The sequence below is a fragment of the Lathyrus oleraceus genome, chromosome 6, assembly GCF_024323335.1.
Source record: "Lathyrus oleraceus cultivar Zhongwan6 chromosome 6, CAAS_Psat_ZW6_1.0, whole genome shotgun sequence".
Classification (NCBI taxonomy): Eukaryota; Viridiplantae; Streptophyta; class Magnoliopsida; order Fabales; family Fabaceae; genus Lathyrus; species Lathyrus oleraceus.
The window spans coordinates 494,102,745-494,126,507 of record NC_066584.1 but is presented as its reverse complement, the minus strand read 5'-3'; the positions used below and the strand labels follow the sequence as shown (position 1 = coordinate 494,126,507).

At 37.7% G+C, this 23,763-nt stretch overlaps 1 non-coding gene across 1 annotated transcript; it reads right to left on the bottom strand.

Moving 5' to 3' along the window:
- Window positions 1-9,083: 9,083 nt before the first annotated feature.
- On the bottom strand, window positions 9,084-9,189 carry LOC127099764 (small nucleolar RNA R71). The gene has a single exon (XR_007794237.1). It is a non-coding gene; the product is annotated as a small nucleolar RNA R71 (small nucleolar RNA).
- Window positions 9,190-23,763: the final 14,574 nt, after the last annotated feature.

Below are 23,763 nucleotides of genomic sequence, written 5' to 3'. Positions count from 1 at the left end.
TAGAGTAAATAAGGAACACCGTAAGGTACGATGCACTTAAGTGAATTGTAGAACATCGTAAGGTACGGTGCACTTAAGTGAATTGTAGAACATCGTAAGATACAGTGAACTTAAGTAGAATACCAAATATGGTAAGGTACCACGTGCTTAAGTGATTTTGGTATATCATAAGATATGGGCCACATACACTTAAGTGGGCTTTTTAGCTTACAGCCCACACAAGTGGTTCTATAAATAGAACCCTTATTCAGAAGCATTTATTCAGTTGTCATTTCGTTTCTCTCTCTCTCTCTCTCACTTAAAGCCTTCATTCGTAGTAACTAGCACTGAGATTGAAGGAATCCATTTGTGTGGACTGAGTAGAGGCGTTGTCACCATTCAACGTCCGTGATCACTCCATAGATTTGCATCAAAGGTTTTAATCACCACAAGAGGTAACGATTCTATCACTAATCATGCCCATTCGTAAGGATCACTAAAGGAGAAATTTGTAAATTCCGTTGCGTTTTGGATCACTATTCTCCTTCAATTCGATGGTGACTCTGTTCAAACAATTTTCCACGAGTGTGTGATATGCTTCATGAAGGATCATATTTTTTTAGGTACGAAAGCATCGGATAGAAGGCAGTTACTGAGTATGTCCCAGAAAGATAATGAGTCTTCTAAGGAGTATGCGTAATGATGGAGGGATGTGGCCTCTCAAGTTGAACAACCTTTTGACTAGAAATAGCTACTTGATTGGTTCATGGACACCGTGCAACCTGTCTTTTATGAAAAGATGGTAGGTAGTGTATCTTTAGGTTTCTCTGATCTTGTTGTTGTGGGTATAAGAACTGAGCATGGAATGAAGAATGGAAAAATGGTAATTACTATAGGAACCTCCAACAACAATGCCAAGAAATTTCCCGGAGGTTTCCAAAAGAAGAAGGAAGATGACACGAATGTCATGTCTGCTAATTGAGGAAGAAACCGTTCATGGAAGAAGCAACAACAAAAAATTGACTATCAACAACATACCTATCCCTTGAAAAAAATTCAACAACCATATGTGGCAGTCATTGCACCGACCTTTAATCAACAACCTGCATTTGAACAAAAATTGTTTTAAAAAATTTATGGCATAGCGGTAGTGACCCGAATCGAATCGTCTAACTGAACCGCTATCGAAAAACTCAGATATGCGTATAGTGAATCAAAGTGATGATAATGACAACAAATTAGTCACAAAAATACTATTTAGTCAAATTATTGAACATCTTGTATGCAATTGATTTTGTTTGGAAATATGTATGGTTTTGTTGATCTTAAAATCCAACCACAATTTAATTGATTATTATCACCTTAACAAAACCTCTTTCAAAAGGTTTATCAAAAATTTATCCAAACGTATTGATCGCACAATTGATGACTTCAATAATTTGCAAGTAAAAAATAAAAGACATATATATATATATATATATATATATATATATATATATATATATATATATATATATATATATATATATATATATATATATATATTATATATATAATATATATATATATATATATATTATAGAGAGAGAGAGAGAGAGAGAGAGAGAGAGAGAGAGAATACAAAAGTATTTATTTAGGAAGTTCCCCAATCAACCTCACTATGGGTACGTCTTCCCTCAATTCGAACTCGAATTGGGATAAAGAAATTAACCTTACTTTGCAAAAGTAGAATACAAGAGAAATGTAGCAATCCTACAAATCCTAAGTTTGATTTTGATTCTGACACTATTTCTTCCCTTAATCAAATCTTGATCAAGTAACCCAACAATGCCAATTTGATTCATCATCTCACACTACTCCTTTGCAGGAATCTTCTGTTCTTCAAAGCCTTCACTCGATCAAATCCAAATTGCGAATTGTTATAACCCAAGATTGTAAGACCCTAATTTTGACCCTAAGATCCCATGGCATCATATCATTGCTCAGTGCATTGCCTCAAGGATCAATGCATGTTTGGCTCTTTAACCCTTGGGTTGGGACTTGTGTGAGTAGACCACCAAGCATGCTTGTATTGTATATTATTGCTTTTCTTATTTTGATTACTAACCAAAAGCAGAAAAATATGTCACTAACTCTTTTTTTTAAGCTCAAGTAATCATGTGCTCCCATGCTCCTAGGAGGCTCCTAAGCTCAATGAAGTGGCTAGATGAAGATGAGAAAAAGCATGACAATGGTCCACAGGCTCTTAATCATCATGTATGTCTCCCAAGTATCTCAATTTGACAATTTGATCAAGATAACCCAAAGGGCTTGAGGATTGTTTCCCAAGGAAACCCTAATTTCATTATGCTTTGCTTGTGCCTTGCTCATGAAGCAACCTCAACCTATGATCAAATTTAACCAAGGGAAGTTCTTTCATTCATTATTTTATGCATATATGAGCCTATTTGAGGATCCTCAATCATTCAATCATCAAGATTTGAAGTTTGGCCTTGAGAAGTTGACCACTGAAGTCATCTGACTAAATTGAAGATCACTGAGATACAACTTTTGATATTTTTGTCAAACGAAGATGAACCCAAGATAAAAAATGTTCTTAAGAACCATATGAACAACTTTAATGTTCATCAAAAATCCATTTTAAACTTGTAAGGTCATCATTCATTTCAAAACATTATAGGTCATTTGACTGAAACCCTAATTTTGGGTCAACTTCCCAAGGACCTAACTTCTTTAATTTTCATGATTTTGAGGTGAGACAAAATGAATTGGAAATATTAAGATGTTTACTTAAAATTTTATGTTGGAAACAATTTCATAATCCTAAAAGAAATACATGTCATAATACAAAACATTACAGGTCACTTTGGACCTAAGTCATTGAATTTGAAAAATGCCCAACTTCAAGTGTCCATAACTTTCTCATGAAAAATAAAAATGATGCAGAATGTAATTCTAAATTGATCATCTTGAAAAGATATACAACTTTGATGTTGGAGGTATTTCCATTTGAAGCTTGCATCATTGAAACAGAAGGGCTTGAAGATGTTTGCTTTTGGTGAAAATTTTCAAATATGACTTAAACATGTTTTATGACCAAACTTTCACAGCCAGTTTTAATTTCCAAATGCCAAATGAATTTTCGCCCAACATGACTTTTGTTCCTTATTCCAAGATCTTTCCAACCATTACTCACATTACTTTTTATGAATTTCCATGTGTGAGTTTCGAAGAGCTTTCTATTTAGGTACATTTTTGCATTTCACATTAAAACTTGATGTGCAAGCTTGTGCAATCCATTGTGCACGTCCAATTCATTTCCAGATGGTATCAGCAAGGATTTGCACCCATCATTGGGCCTTACATGCGCTTGTACAGGCCCATGCAAGGGGAATTCAAATCCCATGGACACGAGGGAACCATGCTTGCCAATCCATTTCAGCTATAAATAGGAGCTCATTCTCATTCAATTGGCAACCAAGTGGAGATCTGAATTGCTGCTGAATTGAAATCCCAACCCTCACTAAAGGAATTTTCAGTTTTCTCTTTCTCTTTCAAGCTTGAAATTCAACATCATTAGTTGATTTTCAAAGCTCAATTCCTTAACCTATCATCACCATCACACTTCCAGAGCAAAAGTAGATCAAGAACTTGAAGGATTTGTGCTGTTTGAAGCTTCATTTCAGAGGTAGAACCTTAAATTTTTTTGATCTAGATCTTGCAATACAATGTGATTTTATTTGGTTTGTGTTGTTTTCTGAAGTCCTCTCACTTGAGGCAGGCCAGTGGTGGTCTTCATTTTGCAAATTGTGCCATTTCAGTTCATACACCATGATCTTAAAGCTCACATTCCTTTCTAAATAGGAATGGTGAGGATGATCCATGGTTACAGTGGTGATGTACATCACCTAGGCTTCATTTTGATGTCCTTACATTTCATTTTCATGACAAAAAAATTTCCTGCGCGTGGTGGCCGGATTCTGCTACTTCACCGGAGAAGAAGGTGTTTTCCACCGCCTGTACCACGTGGTAGCCTTCCCAGCCCTTGGATTGTGCTTCCACGTTCTAATCTGGACCTTTCTTTGTGTTGACTTATTTTAATGCAAGGTGTTGCGCGCTTGACTCAAGCGTATCATGTAGCTACGCCTCTGAGCCCTTGATGCCTTGCCATGTCAATTAATGAATTGATCTGATGGCGTTGGATTTTTCTATTCTTTTTTATTTTCTTTTAATTTCAGTTAATTCCTTTTATTTTCAAAAATTCATAAATATTTTATTTGAAGTCACAAAAATATGAGACCAATGCCAAAAAAATTCTTGAAAAATCTAGTTTCATATTTTGATTTTTAATTATTTTTTGTGACTTCATTTAATATTTTTTGTGAATTATTTGGTTTTTAATGGTTTTAATTCGTTTTTAATTACTTTCTGATATTTGAAAAATTCAAAAATATTTTCCTAACACCTATGGATCATGATAAGTCAATGAAAAATAGTCTCCACAAATTCTTATTTGATTTGAGATTTATTTGAGAGTTTAACTCATACTGTATTATTTTTCATTGTTTTTAATTGTTTTTAAATAGTTTCTAATTTCAAAAATTGTTGAAAAAATTTGTCAAAGTTTGTTTGACCATGTTAGACCTATGAGAATTTAATTGGACTTGTTGAAGTTGTTTTGAATTAAATTTGAGGTTTGACCATATTTTGTTTATTTTATTTTGCATTTATTTTTAATTCAAAGAATACCAAAAAATTATGGTTGACTTGTTGACTTGTAATCTTCATTTCTCTTCTGTTTGGCATTGGTTGATGGTGACTTTGTTCATATTTGATCAAATGAATTTGATATTTGATTTCTCTTTCCATTCATTTCATCTTCATCCCTTTCTTTTTATTTTTGGCCAATGAGTTAATGTCTTGTGGTTGGTCTTGACAAATGAGAGGTTTAATCTTCTTTGATCCAAACCAAACTCAACTTGATCCAAGATCAAGTGAGTTATTTTGTGTCCAAGATAGGTTGCTTCTTAGTTAAGAAAAAAAACCTAAAGTCCATACAAGGCCTCTCCCCTTTTGTTTTGGCATGACAAGTTTTAGGAGCTTGGCTTACTAGTCATGATCTCTAACTTGTGTTTATTTGCCTATAGGTTTATTGATCGGCCTCAGATAGGTGTGACTACTATATTAGTCCACTTACGATTGCTTAACATAGCGCTACATTGTCTTATGACAAACTAACATAACTTCACTAATTACTAACTTTAATTTGAGCATTTAATTTCTTACCCTTTACTTTAATGCACTTTATTTCTTGCTCATTTATTCACATTGCTTTTCATTTTGCTCACCTGAGCACATATTTTATGTTTATATCATTTTCCTTTTGCTCATTTGAGCTCATTATTGTATATAAATATATTGTTGTCTTGTGTTTGTTTTTGTCTTTGTTTTGTGTGAACCTAATGCAAAAGGAGAAAGGACTTAGAATTAGGACTTACCTATGCTTAAAGGAGTTCAAGAGCAACTAGGCCTCATGCCTTTAGAATACTAAATTTGTTGAAGAGCAACTAGGCCTCATGCCTTTAGAATGCTAAATTTCAAAGTTGACTTCAGAGGACTTCCTTTCCAGAACTTATTCTTTGTCCATTCCCATTATTATATTGTGAACTTTTTGATGTTTGCTCTTGTGTGATAGGGATTCCATCTTGAGATAGTAAGGAGGACCATTGTCATGAGTAGCCAAGTTAAGAGAGACAAGCCAAATGGAGATCCTAGGAGTTTGAATCTAAATTGTTTGATTGTTTGATAGTGTGCTAAATCCAAAGGAAATGAGCATCTTGAATCATCTCTATGGGTTTTATCTTCTCTCTTATCTTTGATTGCTTTAGGACTATCCCTTCTCTTCTTCTGCTCACTCTAACCAAGCCAAAGTCTTTCTTGCAAACTTTGACCTTGTTTTAAATTAGAAACCTAGGCCTTAAGCCTTTGACCTTTCAAAATCTTTTCATCAATACTCATTGTGAATAAATCTTAAATCCAACTTTGACTTCATTTTGTAAATAAATCTAACTTGTAAATATGACTCACTACAAGTTGTTTTTGTAGTTTCAATGGCCACCTTTGTTAAAACCTTTTCATAAACATTAGTCATAGGTTTGATTTATCATAGTGGTTGATGTAAATCTCACCTTATCCTTAGTGATTAGATTATAAGTCTTCCATACTTATTATAGGGTTAACCCCTCACTAGTATGTTGAAGCTCTCCTCACATGGTGGATTGTTGGTTTAGGTTGAGTTTTCACCCTTTGATAACAAAGACCTTAAGGCTCTTGATATCTTTGAGATTTTTTACCCCGAACTACGAGGTTTTGATCCTACCTTTGTGATGGTACGTAGGCAATGGGTTCATCCATTCAAACAACAAATTTGTAAATATAATCTATTCTCTTCTCATCCTTCCAATCTTTTGCACATATTTTCACAAATACCCACCTACAACACATATTGGCAAAAAGGGTTACCTTAGAGTACTAAGGATGTTTTGGGTGCGTAAAACCTTCTCATTTCATAACCAACCCCCTTACCCAGATCTCTGACATTTTTATTAGTTTTTTGACTTGATAAAACTTCTTACTTGGCTTTTGTTCGCTTTTTAGCCTTTCCTTTGGACAAATAAAAGTGTCGTGGTGACTCGAATTGTATGTTTACTTTTGGTTTAGTCAATAAACCTAAAGGTAACGAAAACCCCGCTACAGAAAAGTGGTGAATCTGCTGGGGAGATCTCCATCTCTAGTGGGTTTAGCCTACTTTTGCTTATGTGTGTTGTATGTTTATGTTTATTGGTGACATATTGATAACGCGAAAACACATCAGATAATTGCCTTGATTTACACTCAAAGATCATACCATTTCAGTTAATAACCTAATTATTCCGCAAGTATTTGAGTTGTTTTTGCAGGTATTTAAATCTCCAAGCATTAATAAGCAAAATGAAGAAAAGGAAGAAAAAGAAGAAGAAACAGATGAGAAAGCCCGGCAAAATGCAGAAAAACCAGAATGTGCAGAATTTGTTGATGTGACCACCGTCACAGATTCATGACGCTCGTCATGACCCCGACTGTGACGATCGTCAAGGGCCCATGATGAGCGTCACGCGGCCACAATATGCGCTTTGAAACAGTCAATCACAGGCACCCAAACGTGCCTAAATTCCCTCCAACAAACTTACTCCCACGGATTCCTCATTCAAACCAAGTCTTCCTTGAATATCTCAACCACCAATACCTAAAGGAGCACTATATAAAGGACAAAAATGGGAAAAATTAGGGAGGCCTACTTTTACACTTATGCTCTGCAGTTTAGTTTTACAGCTTTCTAGCTTTTAGCATTTTCTTTCTAGCAACCTTGTTTCCGTTGCCTTATTTTATTCGCCATTCTTTTTAGAGTTTCCCTTTTTCCTTTCCGTTTTCCAGTTAGCCATAGTAGTAGTTTCCTATACTGGGGAACTATTACACTTTATTTAATTTTAGTAGTAATTTGTATTGAAGAAGCAAAGCCTACCGACTTGTGGAGAACTGCTCAAGTACTCCAAGAATCGTTATACTCTGTTACTTCGATCTTCAGGTTTTTATTGAATTATTATTGTTATTGCCCATTTATTATTATAAGCATGTTTGCCGCAATGTTGATCTGTTTATGCCTTGTGTTTGCCTTATTTAATATGTCTGGCTAAATTACCGGTATCGGTATGTAGCAACTTAATTTGATGGGATTTAATAATAACCGGTGGAAACCCTTTTTCTCAAACAATCTTTTAGGCTGAAGTTTTTAATTTAAATTTAATTAACTTTATCACAAAAGCGTGAAAAGCTATTTAATACGGTTTTGCCACGAGAGTGGGAAATTAACTAAGGTGAGAACCAACAATCACGAGAGCGTGAGGCTCGAGCTGGATAGTAAAAATTAAGCATTGAGTTTAAAAACAGCGAGAGCACTTTAAAAGCAATTAGAACTTATTTATTTTCAAAAAGTAATTTTGACTTCAAATGGGACAACGAGAGCGTACATTCTGACTTAAAGTTATAGGCCGAATCAACAACCACGAGAGTGTGAGATAAAGCCTTTTAAATAAACATTTTTTACTGAGATATATTTGGCATTTAAACTATTCACCGGTGACTTATCGAATCCCTGACAATTAATGCGCTGCATACTGATTCCTTCCATTAATTCTTTCTTAAAACCAAAAATTCCCCTTAGATTTACTATATTGCCCCCGAACTTCTACTAATCAATTCCCTTAGCTAAACATAGTGACGTTAGTAACACTAGTTTGACCATAGGTCCCTGTGGGATCGATATCTTTTAAAACTAAAGCGACTAGACTGTGCACTTGCAGTCAAATACCCGACAGACTATATTTTATATATAGCCACTACAAGCATCAAGTTTTTGGCACCATTGTCGGGGACCTGTTTTAGTCGAATAGTGCGATTCTTTCGTTGCACGGTATAGACTAAGGTAAAAAAAAATCTAATCTTCTCTCCCTTCTTTCCCTGATTGTATGCCAAGTACTCGCTCACAAGGCGGTAACTTAGCACCACCAATCCCTGAATTAGAGCGTTTCTTATACGTGAGACGCCGGATACACGAATATCAACAAAAGTACGGTATTCCCGATATCTCCTTTCCTCCTAAATCAGAAGAAGAACCAAACATGGCTGAAGAAGGACCGCAGAACCGTCCTCTTAAATTCTACGCTACCCTGTCTCAACAAGAACCTCACAACAGCATTGCTGCCCCCGCTATTAATCGAAACGATTTTGAGCTGAAACCCTCACTCTTATCAGCCGTCCAACAACATCAATTTGTTGGAAATCCAACAGACGATCCTAATGAACACCTGACCAAGTTTGTGCAGTACACCAATACTGTAAAAGCGAATGGTGTATCTCAAGATGCGATAAGATTGCGCCTCTTTCCTTTCTCACTAAGAGACAGAGCTTGGGCTTGGCTGCAATCCTTTCCCTCCAACTCCGTTACAACATGGGAAGAACTGAAGAACGTTTTCTTATCCCAATACTTTCCGCCGAGCAAAACTGCTATACTGAGAGCTCAAATCAATGGATTTCGACAAAAAGATGTGGAATCTCTCTACTAAGCGTGGGAGAGATACAAGGAATGATGAGGATATGTCCACATCACAGTCTCGAAGACTGGGTGATCGTTCACACATTTTATAATGGGCTTCTGTATAAACAAGACATACAATAGACGCTGCCGCGGGTGGTTCACTTATGGATAAGCCATACACCGAAGCCTAGCAACTCATTGAAAACATGGCCCAAAACCATTGCCAATTGGGAGGTGAACAAACTCCAACGGGAAACTCCCAGACAAAGAGTGGAATGTACGAAATCAGTAGCCTTGACCATGTTCATGCAAAGGTAGACGCCCTTGTCCAAAAATTAGATAACTTGACCATACCACCCGCAGCCACCGTGGCTGCTGTAACTCCAAATTGCGAGTTATGTGGAAACCCTGGACACACTGCACAAGAATGTCAAATATTAGCAGGAGTCCCAACCGATCAAGTGAACTACACACAAGGAAATCCCTATTCAAATACCTACAACCCAGGTTGGAAAAACCATCCTAATTTCTCGTATAAGAATAACAATGCCCTGTATGCACCTGGCCAAGCACCAGCTGTTCCGCCTGGATATCAAAAGCCAGCTAATAATGCTCCTAACATGCCTAGGAAGTCAAATCTCGAATTGATGATGGAAAGCTTCATAGCTACCCAAGCTCAAACAAACAAAGACTTCTTGAACCAAAACATACATACTAGTGAGTAACTCAAACAACTAACGAACAAAGTAGACGCCTTAGCCACCCACAATAAAATGCTTGAAACACAGATTTCCCAAGTGGCTCAACATCAAGCATCTACAGCCGCTCCAGCTGGAACATTTCCTGGACAGCCACAACCTAATCCAAAGGGGCATGCAAATGCCGTTATACTGAGGAGTGGAAAAGAAGTAGACGAACCCGTAGACCCAAGACTCCAAAACCCTGCCATGTACCAAAAACCAGATAAAACCTCAACTGAGCAGGTAAATGAACCAAAGGAAACAGAAGATAATACCAGGAGGCCGAAGAGAAAGAGAAACCTTATGTGCCTCCCCCTCCGTATAAACCACCCATTCCGTATCCTCAAAGACTTAAAAGTTCAAAAACTGCAAATCAATTTAGGAAATTTGTTGAACTTCTGAAGCAATTAAACATTACGATACCCTTTACAGAAGCCATCACACAAATGCCCTCCTATGCCAAATTTCTTAAGGAAATCCTATCCAATAAGAAAAAGATTGAGGATGACGAAACAGTTACACTTACTACCAAGTGTAGCGCCATAATCCAGAATAACATGCATCCCAAACTAAAAGACCCAGGTAGTTTCTCCGTACCCTGTGTCATTGGAAAATTCGTCGACTATGTCTCAAAATGGATCGAGGTTGTAGCCTCTCCAACAAATGACACACGAGTAGTGATCAAGTTATTCAAAAACATTATCTTTCCCAGATTCGGTGTGCCAAAATTAGTAGTCAGTGATGGTGGCTCCCACTTCATATCGAATATATTTGGAAAACTCCTTCTGAAGTATGGAGTCCGACACCGCGTAGCAACACCGTATCATCCACAAACTAGCGGGCAAGTCGAAGTCTCTAATCGAGAAATAAAACAAATTCTTGAGAAGACTGTAGGAATATCCAGAAAAGACTGGTCATCCAAACTAAACGAAGCTTTGTGGGCCTACAAGACGGCTTACAAAACCCCGATAGGAACCACACCCTTCAAAATAGTTTATGGTAAATCATGCCACCTCCCTGTGGAATTGGAACACAAAGCGTATTGGGCAATTAAAACCCTAAACATAAACTACACTTCCGCAGGCGAGAAACAGATTCTGGAAATCCACGAATTAGAAGAGCTGAGATTGGACGCTTACGAGAATGCCAGGATCTACAAAGAACGAACCAAAAGATGGCATGACAAATGCATTTCTAGGATGGAGTTTAAAGTTGGTGACGTAGTGCTGCTATTCAATTCAAGACTTAAACTTTTTCCAGGAAAACTCAAATCAGGTTGTTGATACCTTTTGTTCTGCAACCTTTTATTGTTGATACCCCAAGCAAGTCTTACCCAAGCAAGTCTTACCCCAGAGAATATTTGTTCTGCAACCTTTTGTTGTTGATACCCCAAGCAAGTCTTACCCAATAATGTTCCCATACTACCCAACAAATCAGGTTTACTGAACTTTGACAGTAGCCTTATTTTTTTCCAATATTTTTCTCACTATCATCCTTCTGGTGAAAGTCCATTGAGGAATAATATTAATCATCACCCTGTTTACGATAACCATTATCCTTTTGGTAATGGTAAATCCTTGACATTTGTGATCTTACCGTCATCCTTTTGGTGTCGAAGATCATTGAAGTTTTGGTTCAACCCTCATCCTTTTGATGAATGATGACCTCTACAATTATTACAGCCTACCGTTATCCTTTTGGTGTCGGCGATCCTTGTGGTGATAAGCAATCCTTGTCATTCTGGTTCAACCATCATCCTTTTGGTGATGACGTCTAGTTTAATCTAAATATCATCCTTTTGATGATAGAGATTATAAAGTTTGGTTTAAGCTATCATCCTTTTAGTGATAGTGACATTTGGAAAGTCCAATCCCACTGTCATCCTTTTGGTGTCAGCAATATTTGAAGTTATTATAACTTATTATCATCCTTTTGGTGGTAACAAGTTTCGAAGTTATGATCTCACCTTCATCCTTTTGGTGATGGTGATTGTGGATTCATTATCATCCTTTTGGTGATAACGAGTTTTGTTGTTTGTAGTGCCTTCATCCTTTTGGTGATGGTGACTATTGACTTATTATCATCCTTTTTGTGATAACAAGTTTTGTTGATTGGTCTTACCTTCATCCTTTTGGTGACGGTGACCATTTGAGTTATGGGCTCATTATCATCCTTTTGATGATAACGAGTTTTGTTTTGATCTTACCCTCATCCTTTTGGTGATGGCGATCATTGAGTTTGTTTCAGCTTATTATCATCCTTTTGGTGATAACAAGTTTTGAAGTTCTGTCCTTATTATCATCCTTTTGGTGATAACAAGTTCGGTTTGTTTGATCTTACTGTCATCCTTTTGGTGTCAGTGATATTTAAGGTTATTGACTTATTATCATCCTTTTGGTGGTAACAAGTTTTGTCGTTTGACCTTACCTTCATCCTTTTGGTGATGGTGATTGTCGACTTATTATCATCCTTTTGGTGATAGCGAGATTTGTTTGATCTTACCCTCATCCTTTTGGTGATGGCGATCATTGAGTTTGTTTCAGCTTATTATCATCCTTTTGGTGATAACAAGTTTTGAAGTTCTGTCCTTATTATCATCCTTTTGGTGATAACAAGTTCGGTTTGTGTGATTTTACTGTCATCCTTTTGGTGTCAGTGATATTTAAGGTTATTGACTTATTATCATCCTTTTGGTGGTAACAAGTTTTGTCATTTGACAACACCTTCATCCTTTTGGTGATGGTGATTGTCGACTTATTATCATCCTTTTGGTGATAACAAGTTTGTGTCTTGATCCTACCTTCATCCTTTTGGTGATGGTGATCAATTGCAGTGTGTGCTTATTATCATCCTTTTGGTGGTAACAAGTTTTGTCGTTTGACAATACCTTCATCCTTTTGGTGATGGTGATTGTTGACTTATTATCATCCTTTTGGTGGTAACAAGTTTTTGTCTTGATCCTACCTTCATCCTTTTGGTGATGGTGATCAATTGCGTTGTTGACTTATTATCATCCTTTTGGTGATAACAAGTTTTTGTCTTGATCCTACCTTCATCCTTTTGGTGATGGTGATCAATTGCGTTGTATGCTTATTATCATCCTTTTGGTGGTAACAAGTTTTGTCGTTTGACAATACCTTCATCCTTTTGGTGATGGTGATTGTTGACTTATTATCATCCTTTTGGTGGTAACAAGTTTTATATTGTATCTTACCTTCATCCTTTTGGTGATGGTGATCATTGAGTTTCGACTTATTATCATCCTTTTGGTGGTAACAAGTTTGTTGTGTAACTATACCTTCAACCTTTTGGTGATGGTGATCATTGAAGTTATTTGACTTATTATCATCCTTTTGGTGATAACAAGTTTTGTTGTTGGATCTTACCTTCATCCTTTTGGTGACGGTGATCTTTGAAGTTGATGAGTCAACTATCATCCTTTTGGTGATAGCCTTGATATTATACTCTTGGTAATGGGAAACGTTATCAGAATAACCATCATCCTTTTGGTGACGGACATCATCCTTTTGGTGCTGAAAATCTTTGGATTGTGTCTACCTCTCATCCTTTTGGTGATAGCAAGATTTGTTGTTGATCCTACCATCATCCTTTTGGTGATGACGATCTTTGTTGTATCCACTATAACCATCATCCTTTTGGTGATGACTACCTTTGAAGCTCAGCTTATCCATCACCCTTTTGGTGATGACAATCCTGACAAACATGGTGAATTACTATCATCCTTTTGGTGATAGCAAGTCCTACTGTCATCCTTTTGGTGCCAGAAAACATGTACAGTTTTGTCTTTACATCAAAAACGACTTTTGAAAGATCGAGTGCCGACTCGAGGGTTGGCTTTGATTTGGCATTTTACCCCTATTACCTTGGTATCCATTGCATTTTCATCTGCATCCATTCCATTGCATTTTCAAAGGACAAAATTTGAATCTTTTTGTATTTAATTACCTTCTACCACGAATTTATGAAGACTGTCGTCATTCTTACCTTCTAGTTCAAGTTAATTAAATAGGGGCAGTTGTCATACCCCAATTTTGTCCGGGCATATTTTAATTTTCATACAATTGATTTCATTTTTTATTTTGCATCATATGCATAGCATGACATACATTGCATCACGAATAACACCTAAAATGTCAGTCGGAATGAATTTATTTGAGAATACAGACAAATCGGTTGAATCGTTAAAATTTGAGGAAACAGTGTATTTTTCAAATAATGTGTTTTGTGCTGACAATCTTGGTTTGATTGATTTAATTTTCCGAGCAAATTTATACTCGTTTTCTATTTCTAATTGGTCAACATTTTTGTTTAGTTATTTAATTAAAACAATTAAAACTTATTTAAGTCAAATATTAATTAGAATTTGTTTTTATGATTCTACTTTTTTTTAAGTAAATAATAATTATAAAAAATCTATGTGCCTTGGATTCCCTTCCACTCCTCTCATTCCACGCGTCCCTCTCATACCTCTCACTCACACTCCTCACGTTTCTCCCTAAATCTCTCTAACGGACACCTCACTTACTCACACGCGTCTTTATCTCTTACCTCACCCACCTCTCTCTCATTCACTCATTTTCCACGCCTCTCCTCACAATTCACTCACTCTAACAATCCCTCACACTCCCTTCACAACCCTTTCATTTTCCTCAAACGCCAGAAAACCCTCCGCACCACATTCATCCATCTCCATCGTCTTCTTCATCGCAACCCAACCTTTCATCATCCAAAACCCACCGTGAATCGCGATTCACCTCACCGTTCATCTTCATCATCCTTCAACCTTCGACAAACTCGCCGGAAGAACAACAGTCACAATCTCTACCCTCACACCATCGTAAATCCGCCGTCAAAATCGCGACCTCACACAACAACACTACAACCACCTTCGCACCGTCCACATGCCTCTGAACCACCCAATCACCTACAAATGTCGCCGCTCACCTTCACGAACCCAACCTTCAAACTTCCGTTTTCTTTTCCCTTCGCAAACCCCATCTTCCGTCGCTCGTACCCTCTTTCCTCTTTCGGCAAATATTGACCCACTGTTTCTAAGACTCACGTTTGTTGCAGTTTATTTCCACTTGTGGATGATGTGTTTGCAGGTGATTTTAGTAGCTGGAGTCTTGTTGTGAGAATGAAGGGAAGAACATTAACAGAACTGTGAGTTCTAAAAGAGACATCAAAACAGGGACAAGCAAGTTTGGCTCAAGATTGTGGATTGGTTTGGAAATTCACCACCTGATTTGACCGTCCAAGGCCATCCAACACAAACCATTCATCATCGTTATTCCGAGGCCAGCCATAACCCAACAACACAACTCAACTTTTGATAATGCAGCTGGTTTTCTGTTTCTATCACGCATTTGAATGTTAATCGAGTTGTTGTTTCAGTAATCCCTTATGCCCGTTTCCGTATTTACTTGGTTTATTTTCGATCCAGATCTTTGTTTCTTTGCATCCAGTTTTAAGCAATTCATTTCAAGTGCGGTTTAGTTATATTGATTTGGGTAGATCTTTTTGACCGTAAAACATTCATTTGGTGATAGGAAGATTTATATTGTTAAGCTGTTATTATAAGGTTCAGATAGGTTGTATATATGCCATAACTCCAGTTTAAGGTTTTGTAAATTTGATTCCATGATTAATTCTCTAGTTTCGCTCGGCTTAGGCGGGGATGAGCATCATGCTGTTTAGGGTTACCATTGGTTTTGTGTTGTGCCTCATGGTAAACAAAAGATTGGGGGTTAATGAGGATGTGTAGGTTTATGTTTAAAATCCAATTATCATGAATCACTTCCCGGATGGTTATTAGTGAAGTTTAAAAAACAACTTAGTTAAATTTCTTTTGTTCTACACATTTTAATTTACTTAATTGATTATTAGTGTTTGGAAATAATAAGAATTAAATTGAATTTAATGTTGTTTTCGGAATTGGGCCCGAATTAATTTTAATAAGTCGCGGCCCATGCGTATGTGTGCATTGATCTTCAATTTCTTTTCCTCTATTCCTTTTTGTAAAATGCATTGGATAATTAAGTAAATTATTAAATAAGTAAAGACTAAATCAATTGTTAGTTGAAATAGGTCTATTTTTACTTCTGTTGTTCACATTTGTGGTATTTAGACGATAGAAATCTATCCATGTTCGATTCATGATAAGTATTCAATTCTGTTTGAATTTACTACTAATTCAAAAATAACTTCTCAATGTTTCACCATCATTTTCCACCATGTTTTCATAATAAACAAATTCAGTTTCAATTCTTCATCAATCCAAACCAATTTCAAAAAGCACATCATAACAATTCTTGATTCAAACATCGAGCCCATTTTTAAAACACCCTTGTAAGTCGATTGCTCTTCGCATCGCCATCAACCTCACATAGCTTAGTCTTGGGCTTCCTTACAATGAGACCTACTTGGTTATTGATTAATCGAGTAGATGAATAATACACTAAATAAAATTCATTTCATTCATAAGCACGAATTCAATCCTTTTCCAAACCATTCAATTTCAAAAGAATTTTCTCTTTTAAACATAAACTTGGGATGAAAAGGAGATAGGAAGCGTACGCTTCACTATTTCTCAAGCACTTGAATAATTGGCATACACCATATTGCGCGAGTTCTTGTCACCCGATTAAATCTTAAATCACACAATTTTAAATCACTTCTCAAAATCAAATATAATTTCCAAATTCAAATTATTCCAACTATGACACTTCAAATCATAATATTTCAAATCACTTCTACAAATTCCAAATCCTTTTAATTCCATATTTTGGATGAAAAGGGGAATAGTGAGCATCCGCTTCATTATCCCTCGATTATTCGAATAATTGGCGTACGCCATATTGCTCGGATTTTTGTCATTCAAATAAAACCCTAATAATCATACAATTTCAAATCACTTTTTTCAAATCAAATATAAGTTCTAAATTCAAATTGTTTTAAGACCACGATTAAACCTTCAAATCATTATATTTCAAATCATTTCTACAAATTCCAAATCCTTTTTATTCCATATTTCAGATGAAAAAAAGGATAGGAGGCGTACGCCTCACTATCTTTCGATTATTCGAATAATTGGCGTACGCCACATTGCTCGAATCTTCGTCATCAATTTAAAACGCAATCGAATACGACATCTAAACATGTCTTTTACAATTTAAACCTCGGGTGATAAAAGAGGGGAGGCGTACGCCTCACCATCTCTCGATTATTTGAATAATTGGCGAACGCCATATTGCACAAATTATCGACTTCCGATTAAAATACTCTAAATAAACTTGTATAAAGGAATAAGGGGCATACGCCTCATTATTCTTTGAATAAGCAAGTAGGAGGCGTACGCCTCACTACCGTGCGTATTCAACATCCACAAACAAACTTTCAAAATAATTCGAACAAAAAGGGACTAGAAGGCGGACGCCTTATTATTCCTCGAAAGAATTGGATAATTGGTGTACACCATATTGCTCAATCTTTCGTCGTTCTTCAAAAACATCTCAAACAAATCAAACCTAACTTCTCGCCCCCGTGCGATCGAAACCAATCAAACATCAAACACATCAATTCAACTCGTCACCCCCGCGTAACCAAAACCCTTCTCAAAAGAACACTGTCAATCCTTTCTGATGCGCACAACAAACCAGTGCTAGAGCCTCCACCGAGAGTAGACAAGCCAGCGTTTAGCCGTTAGAACGCCGACCTACACAATCGTTCATCAAAAAAAAACCCACCAATTATTCGTAGTAGCCCGAACTACGAATGCTCTGATTTCCTTATTGCACCATAAGGATACGTAGGCAGGAGATTGCTGTATCTTCGCGAGCACACTAATAAACAACCTCCCATTCCCCTCCTAAGGTCTTCATCCATATCTATCATCAATTCTAATCACTCGAAGCTATCAGATAACATTCAATTAACAGTCAAATAGAAAAATCAGACTAAAAGGTTCCCGTTGAGTACAACGGACGTGAGGGGTGCTAATACCTTCCCCTTGCGTAATCTACTCCCGAACCCGAATATGGTTGCGATGACCATTATTCTTATTTCTAAAGGTTTTCTCGATATTTTCCTATTCCTTCATTGGAATGAATAAAGTTCGGTGGCGACTCTGTTTCGAACTAACTTTTTTCCGCGTTCCATCGCGAGGGATCGCATTATCATTTTTTGAGGTGCGACACTGAGCATGGTTACGGACTTAACAAAGGGTTGATATCCTTTAGGCTATTTAGCATGGATTTCACCTATACCCGTCGAGACCTTGCTAACCTCCTAGGATTCCCTAGTGGCCCTTTCGTTTTTACTACCCGCCAGGAGGACCTAATCGATGACATCGACCTCGATGACTTCTGGGGTAGCATATCTGGAGAATCCAACCCTAACCCAAATGAGATGCACTCACAAAAGATCCATAACCCTGCTATCCGATACTTTCATAAGATACTAGCCCACACCTTATTTGGTAAGGAAGAGAATAACACCTTAGTGTCCCGAGATGAACTCTTCATCTTGCTATGTGTCGATCAAGGTCGACACGTCAATATAGTGACATTCATGATGGAAAGATTTGTCCACCTTGCTAAGAATAACCGTACCCCAATAATCATAGGTGGCCTAGTAACCATGATAGCAGACGCCATCGGACTTGTACGCCCACTTTATGAGCTTGTACCTTTTGGAAACATCCGTCCAATGGATATCGAATTTTGCTTTGACCGCATAATCATAGGAAACATTGGGACGGATACCTTTGATTATTTAATAAGTAACAAAGTGGTTCTACTTTTTACCTTGCCTAACCATGAGAAAATGAGTGTTCACAACCGCGATAAATGGATCTATGACTTAGAGGAACACCCTATTGATCCACCTTCACTTCCCGCTACACCGTCCAAATATGAGTGTATCAATGACCCTATCCATAAGGAAGAATCTGACCCTGAAACACCTCCTAACTATTATAACATTGATGAACCAGTTCCTCCATCTTATGCTGATAATCATGCCATGCTCATCACCCGTCTGAATGCTTTCCAAGCTGACATCACCATTGTGAAAGAAGAGAAAAGCTCATACGCTTTGATGTCCTAGGCCTGATGGATATAGCCGTTGAGCAGTTTCATTATCTGAACGAACCTGTCGCTGCATTGGGACAAAAATGTGGCTAATACTACTGACCACTGATTTCTCCTACTCGCACTAAGCAATGAGGACACTGCTTTGTTTTGTGTGGGGAGAGAGCACATTTATTTATTTCATTACTTTTGTTCTATTGCTTTTGTTTTCTATGTTATCGCTACAATTTTTTCCTATGTTACATTTAATTTCAATTTATTAATTCAATTGCTATTCATTTAATTATGCTTATTTCATCTATTTATTTATTTTTGCATTGATGCTGTTAAAATTAAATTGCTTAGTTATCATTTTTGCTGTTATTATATGCTGCTGAAACCTGTGTTGAAAAATTGAAAATCAGCGTGTAACGACCATCACAATAGGGTGACGTCCGTCTCATAGACGTGACGACCGTCACGGATCTGCCACGATCGTCACACGGCATGCAAATGACCGTTACGAGCATCTGACCGTTGTAGACGACCGTTACGCACCCGTTGTGCGTGACGATCGTCACACCCCTGTGACGAATGTCATAAATTCCAGAGAGCTCGCCTATAAATGCAGCGCTCTTTCTCTCTTCAACCTCACCAACATGAACGCAACGAGCTAGAATACGCTTAACGCAAGATATATCCACAACCCATCCATTAGATACTTTCACCGAGTCCTGGGGCACACAGTTTTTGGAAGAGTCAGCAACCACAAGGTAAACTCCACGGAACTTTTCCTTCTTCACTGTGTGTTTGCCCAAATTGCGTTCAATGTTACCCCTTTCCTACTAGCCAACATCCAGGCTGCTTGCATGAGAGGCAGTCAGGCATTCTGTTGTGGAGGAATCATCACCTCCATAACATTAGGCTTAAACCTGGGAGATAGGCTAGCCAACTTACCAGCCCTGGAAGCAGAATTCCTCGACATCGACTACTGTCGTGCTTCACACCTGATCAAAGCAAGAGATGATGGGAAGTATCATCCTGTCGTCAGAAACAAGGTAGTTAGAAGTATCATCATGCCCAACAGGAACCGCACAGATCCAAGAGAAATGGCAAATTGGATTTTCGATCTGGAGGCCCCCGAGCAAAATGATGGAAATCCTGGTAATGGTGCAGATGAAGTCGAAGAGGAGCTTGACAGAGGCATGCCTCAACCACCTCAAGAGCACGCTGCAGAGACTTCTTCCTGAGGACAGCGGAGAAGCGAACGAAGACTCGCCTCCATGGAAAACATCTACATTGAGATGTTACGACACAACCAAATAATGGAAGACCTCCAAACGAAAATGATGCAAGCGATCTAGCAAATGCAGCGGGATCAGCACAATTATGCTAACTGGCATGATCAGGGGATGACAGAACTTTCAGACCAGATGAGTGCCCTAACTTACCGCGTAGAGGCCATCTAGGAATACACTCAGCATGTGGGATTGGATCCTACCCAGCAAGGAATAGGTGAGCACGCAAGAGCAAGAACCAGAGCACGAAGAAGCCAGCCGCGTAATGACGAGCAGTGATTTTTGTTTCTTTCCTTTTTATTTCTATATACTGTCGCATTGAGGATAATGCATTGCTTAAATCTGGGAGGAAATCCTTTTCACTCCTCTACTTGTTTCTATTGCTAATATTTTCAGCCAATACAAAAAAATTTCAATCATTTTTACATATTTTGGGCATACCAAAAATTTTCCTTAAGATTAAATGCATACCCTACGAGTACATAGGTTGTCTCGCGGAGGCTTTGTCAGGAAACTGAGAAAGATCTAACAAGATTGATACTGTCCCGACACCCTAGATCCCTTATTCCTACGAGATCAGTTTGAATAACCGTTATACCAACACCTTAAATCTCCATTCTAGATTAACCCCTAGTAGTTTATACTAGCAGTCAGCATCGTCTCAAGCACAAACCACGCGGAGAGCCGATGAATATAAGTATTTGATGACTACAAATTAAGAAACTCCTTCATAATATTGCTATCAAGAAATTGATAAAAGAACCATACAAAAGGTTGCAAAGTTATGCATAAAGAAGGAATAGAAACCCCAGTTGGTTGGTCCAGAGGTACCTGGTACTGGACTTGGTAGGGCGAACTACGGTTCGATCCCCCACAACCTTCAAAAAGGGGATAGATAAAGGGGTACCACACTAGTGTACCAGACCCCCGTGCTAAGAAAAGGATCAAAGTCAGTAACCGGCTACTTCACTAAGTGTGTGCGAAGGAAAAGGGCTTAATGTGATTGCGCTAGAATGAAACTGGGTGGAATAGAAACAGAGACACTAGGTTGCGCTATAATAGCATGATTCGAACTGCCTTGTGCAAAGGAGAGATCTACGTTAAAGTTGAAAGCTCGTGTCGTCATAGTATCTTTGGTGTTTTACTCGAATATCGGCCATCTTAACCATCCACCTGACAACCACGTACGAATAGGTAATGTATTCGCGTTTAACTTTGTTTTCAAATTGTATTTGCTTGAGGACAAGCAAGGATTCAAGTTTAGGGGAGTTTGATAACGCGAAAACACATCAGATAATTGCCTTGATTTACACTCAAAGTTCATACCATTTCAGTTAATAACCTAATTATTCCGCAAGTATTTGAGTTGTTTTTGCAGGTATTTAAATCTCCAAGCATTAATAAGCAAAATGAAGAAAAGGAAGAAAAAGAAGAAGAAACAGATGAGAAAGCACAGCAAAAAGCAGAAAAACCAGAATATGCAGAATTTGTTGATGTGACCACCGTCACAGATTCATGACGCTCGTCATGACCCCGACTGTGACGACTGTCAAAGGCCCATGATGAGCGTCACGCGGCCACAATATGCGCTTTGAAACAGTCAATCACAGGCACCCAAACGTGCCTAAATTCCCTCCAACAAACTTACTCCCACGGATTCCTCATTCAAACCAAGTCTTCCTTGAATATCTCAACAACCAAGACCTAAAGGAGCACTATATAAAGGACCAAAATGGGATAAAATTAGGGAGGCCTACTTTTACACTTATGCTCTGCAGTTTAGTTTTACAGCTTTCTAGCTTTTAGCATTTTCTTTCCAGCAACCTTGTTTTCGTTGCCTTATTTTATTCGCCATTCTTTTTAGAGTTTCCCTTTTTCCTTTCCGTTTTCCAGTTAGCCATAGTAGTAGTTTCCTATACTGGGGAACTATTACACTTTATTTAATTTTAGTAGTAATTTGTATTGAAGAAGCAAAGCCTACCGACTTGTGGAGAACTGCTCAAGTACTCCAAGAATCGCTATACTCTGTTACTTCGATCTTCAGGTTTTTATTGAATTATTATTGTTATTGCCCATTTATTATTATAAGCATGTTTGCCGCAATGTTGATCTGTTTATGCCTTGTGTTTGCCTTATTTAATATGTCTGGCTAAATTACCGGTATCGGTATGTAGCAACTTAATTTGATGGGATTTAATAATAACCGGTGGAAACCCTTTTTCTCAAACAATCTTTTAGGCTGAAGTTTTTAATTTAAATTTAATTAACTTTATCACAAAAGCGTGAAAATCTATTTAATATGGTTTTGCCACGAGAGTGGAAAACTAACTAAGGTGAGAACCAACAATCGCGAGAGCGTGAGGCTCGAGCTGGATAGTAAAGTTTAAGCATTGAGTTTAAAAACAGCGAGAGCACTTTAAAAGCAATTAGAACTTATTTATTTTCAAAAAGTAATTTTGACTTCAAATGGAACAGCGACAGCATACATTCTGACTTAAAGTTATAGGCTGAATCAACACCACGAGAGTGTGAGATAAAGCCTTTTAAATAAACATTTTTTACTAAGAGATATTTGGCATTTAAACTATTCACCGGTGACTTATTGAATCCCTGACAATTAATGCGCTGCATACTGATTCCTTCCATTAATTCTTTCTTAAAACCAAAAATTCCCCTTAGATTTACTATATTGCCCCCGAACTTCTACTAATCAATTCCCTTAGCTAAACATAGTGACGTTAGTAACACTAGTTTGACCATAGGTCCTTGTGGGATCGATATCTTTTAAAACTAAACCGACTAGATTGTGCACTTGTAGTCAAGTACCCGACAGACTATATTTTATATATAGCCACTACAAGCATCAAGTTTTTGGCGCCGTTGCCGGGGACCTGTTTTAGTCTAATAGTGTGATTCTTTCGTTGCACGGTATAGACTAAGGTAAAAATAAAAAACTAATCTTCTCTCCCTTTTTTCCCGGATTGTATGCCAAGTACTCGCACACAAGGCGATAAATTAGCACCACCAATCCCTGAATTAGAGTGTTTATTATACGTGAGACGCCGGATACATGAATATCAACAAAAGTACGTATTCCCAATATCTCCTTTCCTCCTAAATCAGAAGAAAAACAAAACATGGCTGAAGAAGGACGACATAACCGTCCTCTTAAATTCTACGTTACCCTGTCACAACAAGAACCTCACAACAGCATTGCTGCCCCCGCTATTAATCGAAACATTTTCGAGCTGAAACCCTCACTCTTATCAGCCGTCCAACAACATCAATTTGCTGGAAATCCAACAGACGATCCTAATGAACACCTGACCAAGTTTGTGCAGTACGCCGATACTGTAAAAGCGAATGGTGTATCTCAAGATGCGATAAGATTGCGCCTCTTTCCTTTCTCACTAAGAGACAGAGCTTGGGCTTGGTTGCAATCCTTGCCCTCCAACTCTGTTACAACATGGGAAGAACTGAAGGACGTTTTCTTATCCCGATACTTTCCACCGAGCAAAACTGCT